Source organism: Lepus europaeus, chromosome 17 (genome assembly GCF_033115175.1).
Source record: "Lepus europaeus isolate LE1 chromosome 17, mLepTim1.pri, whole genome shotgun sequence".
NCBI lineage: Eukaryota > Metazoa > Chordata > Mammalia > Lagomorpha > Leporidae > Lepus > Lepus europaeus.
In genome coordinates this window covers 4034090-4042401 of record NC_084843.1, presented here as the reverse complement: position 1 = coordinate 4042401, position 8312 = coordinate 4034090, and positions in this window count along the sequence as shown.

Genomic DNA, 8312 nt, shown 5'->3' with positions numbered 1-8312 from the left:
TACACAGAGAGAGGAGAGGCAGAGAGAGAGAGAGAGAGAGAGAGAGAGAGAGAGAGAGAGAGAGAGAGAGAGGTCTTCCATCTGATGGTTCACTCCCCAGATAGCCACAACGGCTGGAGCTGTGCTGATCCGAAGCCAGGAGCCAAGAGCTTCTTCCCGGTCCCCATATGGATGCAGGGGCCCAAGGACTTGGGCCATCTTCGACTGCTTTTCCTGGGCCATAGCAGAGAGCTGGACAGGAAGTGGAGCAGCCGGGTCTCAAACCGGCACTTCAGGTCAGGGTGTTAACCCTCTGTGCCACAGTGCCGGCCCCCCTGAGATCTATTTTCAATTGACTTTACACACTTATGATTAACTGTCTGTTAAGTAAAGAGTTCAACAAATAGTATGAAGAAGAGAAAAAACTGTTCCTCGATAGTCAAGTTAGGGGCTGTTCAAGTCATTGTTTCTCAAAGTGTCAATTTCATTTCTACAGATTTCCTTTTAGGTGCTCTATTAGTTATCACAGGTCAGGGAGAACATGATATTTGTCCCTTTGGGACTGTCTTATTTCACTTAATATTATGTTTTTCAGATTCATCCATTTTGTTGAAAATGACCTCTAACACCCTGCCAGCAAGTGCAGCCACATTGGCAGTGAGGCCCTGGGCATTGGATTGTGGGGAGGCCCAGTTGAGCCCACGGGAGTGAGTGAAAGATTCGAGAGGCCGGCGCCGTGGCTCAACAGGCTAATCCTCTGCCTTGCGGCGCCGGCACACCGGGTTCTAGTCCCGGTCGGGGCACCGATCCTGTCCCGGTTGCCCCTCTTCCAGGCCAGCTCTCTGCTGTGGCCAGGGAGTGCAGTGGAGGATAGCCCAAGTGTTTGGGCTCTGCACCCCATGGGAGACCAGGATAAGCACCTGGCTCCTGCCATCGGAACAGCGCGGTGCGCCGGCCGCAGCGCGCTACCGCGGCGGCCATTGGAGGGTGATCCAACGGCAAAAGGAAGACCTTTCTCTCTGTCTCTCTCTCACTGTCCACTCTGCCTGTCAAAAATAAAAAAATAAAAAATAAAAAAAAAATAAAAAAAAAAATAAAAAAATTAAAAAAGATTCGAGAAGAGTCTGGACGCCTAACACTGGGCGTTCATTCTGGAACACTAAACCACGTTGTATGGAGTGTGCCTGGTGTTCAGCGTTGACTTTAGTGGGAGCAAAACCTCAAGAGAGCACTCAGCATCACTCACAGCACACTGGTCCCTGGACGGCCAGCTCCTGTATCCCCCGGGAATCAAAGCGGTCACCCAACGGGTTCTCTCCCCAGAAAACACTTCTTCCGTGCAACCTGAGTACCTGGGATGTTGATGTTTTCCACTGGTGTTGATGGAAATGTTTCCTTAAAAAATAAGCTCGATGAAATCAAAAGGAAAGAAAACCTTAGAGATTGTTAAGTCTTCTACCCTTTGATTTAGTTTTTCGAATGAGGAAGGAGGCCGGAGAAGGCCGGGCCTTCGCTCCCTGTGTCTGGGCCTCCTCTCGTCCTCCACACGGCGAGCACCACGTCAGAGCAGCTGGAAGGTCCATGTCCGCCTCTCAGGGTCAGAGTTCATGGGGGGTGGTCTTCTCCATTGTTTAGGTTCCCCTTGGCGGTGCTCCCGGTAGTTCTGCTGCCTACCTGCCTTGTCACGTGACTCCCACATCCCTGTCCACCTGTTCCGGAAGGTCCACGTCTGTCCCGTGCATCGTGGAGCCCCAGCTCCTGCCCGTGTCCCACATGCACCGTAAGTGCTCAAAACCATTTGACCCTGAGTAGTCACCAAACCCGAGCTGTGACACATGGGCGTGTGCCCTGTGCCCTGTGCCAGCTGCCATCAGCGTGGCAGTTCCTGGCCAGGAGGATGATGCTGTGGTCAGGTGGGGTTGGTCCAACAGAAGGCATGAGTCACTGAGGGAGACAAGGAAGGAAGATGGCGCGCAGGGCGGTGTCTGCTGACAACGTTTGCCTTTTTGAATCCAAAGGCCGAAGTTCATCCATCCGAGCAGTGCAGGAATCCTGCGCGCTCAGTTTCGCAGAACGGCGAGTGCTCTGGGCAGCTGATGGAGGCCAGGGTCCAGCACTCGGACGTGTGCTTCGGACTTTGCAACGCTCTTAGGCTCACACGGGCACCCGTCAGGTTGTTGGCCCAGCCACACGCTCTCAGGACACCTTGGCAGGTAGATCTGCATAGGAACCTCTGCGTGGCCTCTCCATGCTGTGGGCGGAGCCTCAGCGGGCTCACTGTAAACCAACACGTGCTTGCTCTGTGAGGGCTCAAAGGGGTCTCAGGAGCACAGCACTTAGGGCAGGCACTCACTGAGGCCTGCACCTGGGAGACGGGAACCTTCTGTGGCTGTCGTCACTGCTGCTGGTAGAACTAGAGGAGGGGGATTCACGCTCTACTCGGTGCCCTCGGGGGTCTCTTCGTAGACCGAGGACTGGAGAGGCCCCACCCGCCAGGATCAGTGATTGACATGAGCTGAGCACCTTGTTCCTGTGGTGGGCTTGAAGACAACCAGGTGAGTAGGTCACTCCACTAAGGGACAAGGTTAAAAGAAAAATTGACCCTTCTGGTGGGAGGGGTTAGGACTGAAAGGTAGAAGAGTTTTTCATTATTAAAACAGTTTGTTTAAAGTGGGTGATCATAAAACACAATGCATTTCCACCTGAAGTTTTCTTTTTTAAAAAATTATTTATTTGTTCACTTGAAACTCAGAGTTACAGAGAGAAGGAGAGACAGGAGAGAGAAAGAGAGAGAGAGAGAGAGAGAGAGAGAGAGAGAGAGAGGTGTCTTCCATTTCCATCACTCCGTGATGGCCAGAGCTGGGCCAGGCCAAAGCCAGCAGCCAGAAGCTTCATCCCGGTCTCCCATGGTGCCCATATGGAATGCCAGCAGCTCAGACAGCAGCTTTGCCTGCTATGCCAACAATGCCAACCCCCAATTTTCTTTTTTACTAAACATTTAAGCATTTCAAAAACAAAATTTTCATAATTTGAAGCCTGACATGAATATAATTTTTTTTCTGTTAAGCTAGGATATTGTCTGGAATTCTAACAGTTATTGTAGCTATGAGAGTGAATTTTAAAATGCATGCATGATTTCTTTTTTAAAAAAATGTTTACTTATTTAATTTGAAAGGCAGAGTTATGGGGGGCAGGAGGGAGGGAGAGAGAAGAATGAGGGAGATGGAGAAGGAGAGAGAGACAGAGACAGAGACAGAGACAGAGAGAGATCTTCCACCCACTGGTTCGCTCTCCAGATGGCTGCAATAGCCAGGGTTGGGCCAGGCCGAAGCCAGGAGCCAGGAGCTTCATCTGGGTCTCCCACGTGGGTGAGAGGGGTCCAAACACTTGGACCAGATTCTGCCGCTTTTCCCAGGCCACAGCAGAGAGCTGGATCAGAAGTGGAGCAGCCGGGACAGGAACCAGCTTCCATATGGGATGCCAGCATCACAGTCAGAGGCTTAATCTGCTACACCACTACACCAGCCCCTAAGCATAATTTCTTGATAATCACATTTTTCAGAAATTTTTTGAAGACCTTCCTATGTATGGGTTGCAAAATTTTCTGCACCAAAATAATCTTTCAATTCCATTTTCCATGAGCTTCTGAAGTGCCCTTGTGTTGGGAGTCATGAGCAGCTCGGCGACACCCAGCAGGAGGTACATGCAAAGCAGAGTGGGGGCTCTCACACCTGCACCCCAGGGCCTCCCATGCCACCTGCATAGGGTGCTGGTGTTTCCTGGAATATCCGTGCACCCTCCAGAGCCAGAGCCAGAGTCCCGGTCACTAAGGTCCGGAGTCCTCCTCTGCGTGTCGTGGGGGGAGGACCCCAGCTGAGGCCCCCGCCCAGCTCTGCTTGCACCCGAGTTCACTCTCCTGGGGACAGGGTGCTGGGAAGAACTTGGGCCCCAGTGCTGAGCGAGCTGCCCCTTTCCACCCTGAACGAATGAGACCACAGCAGGCTGAGATGGGCCCGCAGTCCCATGGGACCCAACTGCAAGCCACACTTCCCACCTGGACAAGCCCGGGAAGTGAGGCCCTCCTGTCTCCCACTCCGCTCCTGGAGTGTTTCGTCAGCCTGCCGCACACAGACCCGTTACTTGGTGCAACTGAGTCAAATGCTGGGCAGAAGCACAGGACCCCAGAGACCTGGTTTCAGTTCTGCTTTGCCACCTGCCCGCTTTGGGTGCCTGGGAAAGTCTGTGAACCTCTCTAGGCTTAAGGGTTTTGTTTGTTTGTTTGTTTTGCTGCTTGCTTGTAGAACAAGAGGATTGCAGCAGCTAAGGGTGTGGCAGCATCGGGCCCAGTCTCTGCTACACTCTCTAGACCGACCATTCCGGGAAGAGGAGGGTGGCCGCCAGCCAGCCATGGCACGAACCTCGCCCTCCCCACAGCCTGAGGGCTAAGCCTGCCGTTGCTGTCCCATTTCACAGATGACTCCAGTGGGGCTTTGGGATGATGTTACTCCCCTGTGTCGTGAGCCACAGAACCCAGGCAGGCTGATTCCAGAACGTTCCTGCCTAACCCTACCTGGGCATCTTGTCTCTGGTTTACTCTTCACTTTGCAGCTGTGAGGAGAGAGGAACCTGCCATCCTCGCAGCTGCGGGGAGATGCCGGAGCAGCGTAGGCACGGAGCCTCCCAGCTGTGCCAAGTCCTGGGAGGTGAGGGCACCTTCTGCGTGAGGCCGGGGACAGGGACGAGAGCAGACACACACCTGGGAGGCAGGCGGCACCGGCTGGATGAACGTGTCTGTCCAAGCTGCCAGGGGTCCCGAGTGCTGGGTCTGAAGAGCCCAGAGGGGCTCAGGAGCCCCCGCTCTCCACGCTGGAATTTAAGGCTCAGCAGGGGCCCTCCCGGAGCCATTCCTGCCCTGCACACCACACCCGTGTCCGTGTCCAGGCTGTAGAGAAAAAGGATTAGGCAACTAGAACCTGGCTTCAGGTGCGCCCGATCCTGTCTAAGGGGAGCAGGTGTCACGTGGGCCTGGGGCAGGCGAAGCAGGGCCTTCTGGGACATTGCTGGGAACCTGCCTGCCGTTTGCAGTCTGCAAGTGCCCAGGGGCTCCAAGAGGCTGCGTAGCCCGAGAAAGCACGAGGCGCGCATGTGGGTCCCTGCACCCCTGCCGCAGCCTCTGAGGGTGGGGCGCCTCAGGCAGGCTGAGAAGTGTCACTCACAGGGAGACAGCAGTCCCTGCCTGTCCGATCCACAGGGCCTAGTGGATGACCAACAAAACCCTAACGGGGGCCTGTGTTGTGCACAGCTGGTGAAGCTACCGCCTGCGACACCGGCATCCTGAAGGAGCCGCGATTTGAGTCCCTGCGGCCCCACTTCTGATCCGGCTCCCTGCCAATGCACCTGAGAAAGCAGAGGAAGACGGTCCAAGTGTTTGGGACCCTGCCACTCGTGTGAAGAGTCAGATCGGGTCCCAGGCTCCTGGTTTTGGTCTAGTGCAGCCCGGGCCATTACAGCAATTTGGGGAGTAAACCGCCAATGGAAGAGCTCTCTTGCTCTTTGTAACTCTGCCTTTCAAATAAACAAATATGAAATTTTAAAAATGCTGATGATGGCAAAGTTCACTTGCAGGTTACCTTTGCCTGCCTGGAGGTTACCTTTATTTCCCACTGTGTTTTGCAAATACCCACTTATGGGAGAGCCCATCATTCTGACACTAATGTAAAGCACTTTGTTAAAAATGTATTTATTTATTTGAAAGAAGGAGAGAGAGAGAGAGAAAGAGAGAGAGAGAGAGAGAGAGAGAGAGAGAATCTTCCATCCCGTGGCCGCACATGGCTACCCACATGGCTGCAAGGGTGTGGGCTCAGCCAGGCTGAAACGAGGAGTCAGGAGCTTCCTCCTAGTCTCCCATGTGGGTGCAGGGTCCCAAGTAGTTGGGCCATCTTTCACTGATTTCCCAGGTGCATGAGCAGGCGATGGATCTGAAGTGGAGCAGCTGGGACTCAAACTGGTGCCCAGGGGGATTCCAGCACTACAAGCTGAAGCTTAACCTAGTTCGTCACTGCACCGGCCCCTAATGTAAAATATTGACTTCTGCAAAACTATCATCATGGACTACTTGCTTTTATAAAATTGAAGAGTGTGTCATTTTATAAAATTTATTTATTTTGCAATGAACTTTATAACCCAGCTCATCATGCTGGGACCACACGCAGTAACAGGGGGCCATATCACGGGCCCTGAAACGTTCTAGTCCTGGAGACTGATTCGGAAGTCTTCACAACAGAGCTTCGGCTGTTGCCATCCCATCGAGTGTGTGAGAACACACGTCAGTCACCTTTCAGCTCTTCAGTCTTGGGGTGAGCCTGCTTTGCTGTGGCGTGAGCAGGCACTGAAAGACCCATGTTGTAGGCTGGGACGGGCGCTGTGCCCTGGACAACTCCCACGCTGCCCATGCTTGCTGGGAGTGCCCAAGCCTTGTTTCTGCTTCCTAAGTTTTCTACTGGATACACACATGTCATTTCCTGGATACACACATGTCGTTTCCTGGATACACACATGTCGTTTCCTGGATACACACATGTCGTTTCAACACCTTCTCGACACACATTAGGGAGCCATTGTCTTCATCTCCTGAACTGTACAGCATAGGTCCATGGACCCGATTCCTACATTTCAAAGGGGTCCTTTGAGGCCACCTGTGAGTTACGGATGGGGACAAGGTTTCCTCCAGGGAGACCCAGCCCTGCTCAAATGCTCAGCGAGAAGAGCAGGCTCTCATCACTCTGTGACATCACTGCTGCTGCTTCCTTGTGTGCGTGTCGTCTAGTGCCCATTTGTGTGGTTTGTTACCCGTCTGTCTCCTCTTCCTTACTTGACCATGCTGTCACAATGAGTTACAAAAGTCAAAACTTCCAAGAACATAAATGCTTACAGATTCAAAGAATTTTAAAAATCTGCTGATGATTAGATTTTTCAGAGAAGTTCAAATCCCATAATAAGTTCGTAGACTAGAATAAGTGAATTGGTGTGGCTTTCGGATGGGAGGTGACAGAGAACTGACCTCTGGAACACGAGCAGGATTTCACACCTAGGTCCTACTTGAAGTGATTGCTCTCTGAAGGTCTGTCTCGACCTCTGACAGTACGCTCCACTGGGGAAAACTCCAGGTGCTGGTCCTGTCGCATCGTCCCTCTAAGAAAGATTGCTAAAAAAATAAGAACGGGGAAGGTCATTCGTCCATGATGGCTTCGTAAACGCTATTTTCTCTGTCTAAAGAGCTGCTGCTTTGCAAACTATGCCCAGGGAGTTCCGCTGCTTCTGGCTCTCGTTCTATCAAGATGTGCCAGATGACGACTCTTAGCCGTGCTCAGCGTGGTGAGCTGCGGGGTAGCCAAGATCCAGAGATTCTCCGAGTGAATTCCTGGAAACACATGCCACTGGCAAAGCAGGTCAGATCCACGCTGATGCCTCTGCGGCCACTTCCCTGGTGGCCACTGTGTTTTCATGAAGCCAGGAGCTTGTCCTTCGAGGGCTACCCCACGCCTCTGTCCTGGCCCTGTGCTGGGGGCGGGGAGGAGTGCCTGAGTGTTCTCACTCATCCCTGCCTCAGCCTCTGGCCAGGGGCGGGGGCAGGGGCGGGGGCAGGTGTCCGCTGCTGGGGGAAACCAAGCTCCACCCCCAGCCACACACAGGAAGCAGGCACGGGGCGGCAGCTGGAACTTGCGTGTTTCACTTCCATTTTGACCGAGTTCACCGCGATTCTACGAAACCAAAAATACAGGATTCAACCTCCTTAGCACTCAGCCCCCAGGGCTATCATTTTTAGCTTTCCCTGATCTTCTCACTCCTGATCTCTTCCCTCCAAAAACCGCACCTGGGAACCTCAAACACAGGTGCGAGGACCGCACGTCGGCTCTTTTACCTCCTCTGGGTTAGAATTGTGTCAGCAACTGGGGCCAGAGGACGGAGGGCATTTCCTCTGTGTCTCGAACGCCTGGTCCTGCAAAGCCACGTTCTGAACCCCGAGTACCTAGGAGTCATCCCCACAGAGCACAATCAAGCGCTTGGTCCTTCCTGCAGAGCCTGGGGTCACCGGTGCTAAAGCACTTGGAGTTGCTCAGCCGAAGGGCACAGAGCACAGACCGCTATGACTCCACACGGCGAGGCCGGGTCAGAGAGTCCATCAGCTCAGAGTCGTTCTGCCGCTTTGGATGCTGCGTGGACCCGAGCGCTTTCCCCTTCATCTCCCCACCTTTGTGGGAAAAGCCCTTTTTAAAGGGACCGCGGCTATAAAGAGCATCGTGACATGAAACGCGAAAGCTTTCAGGAAGGCC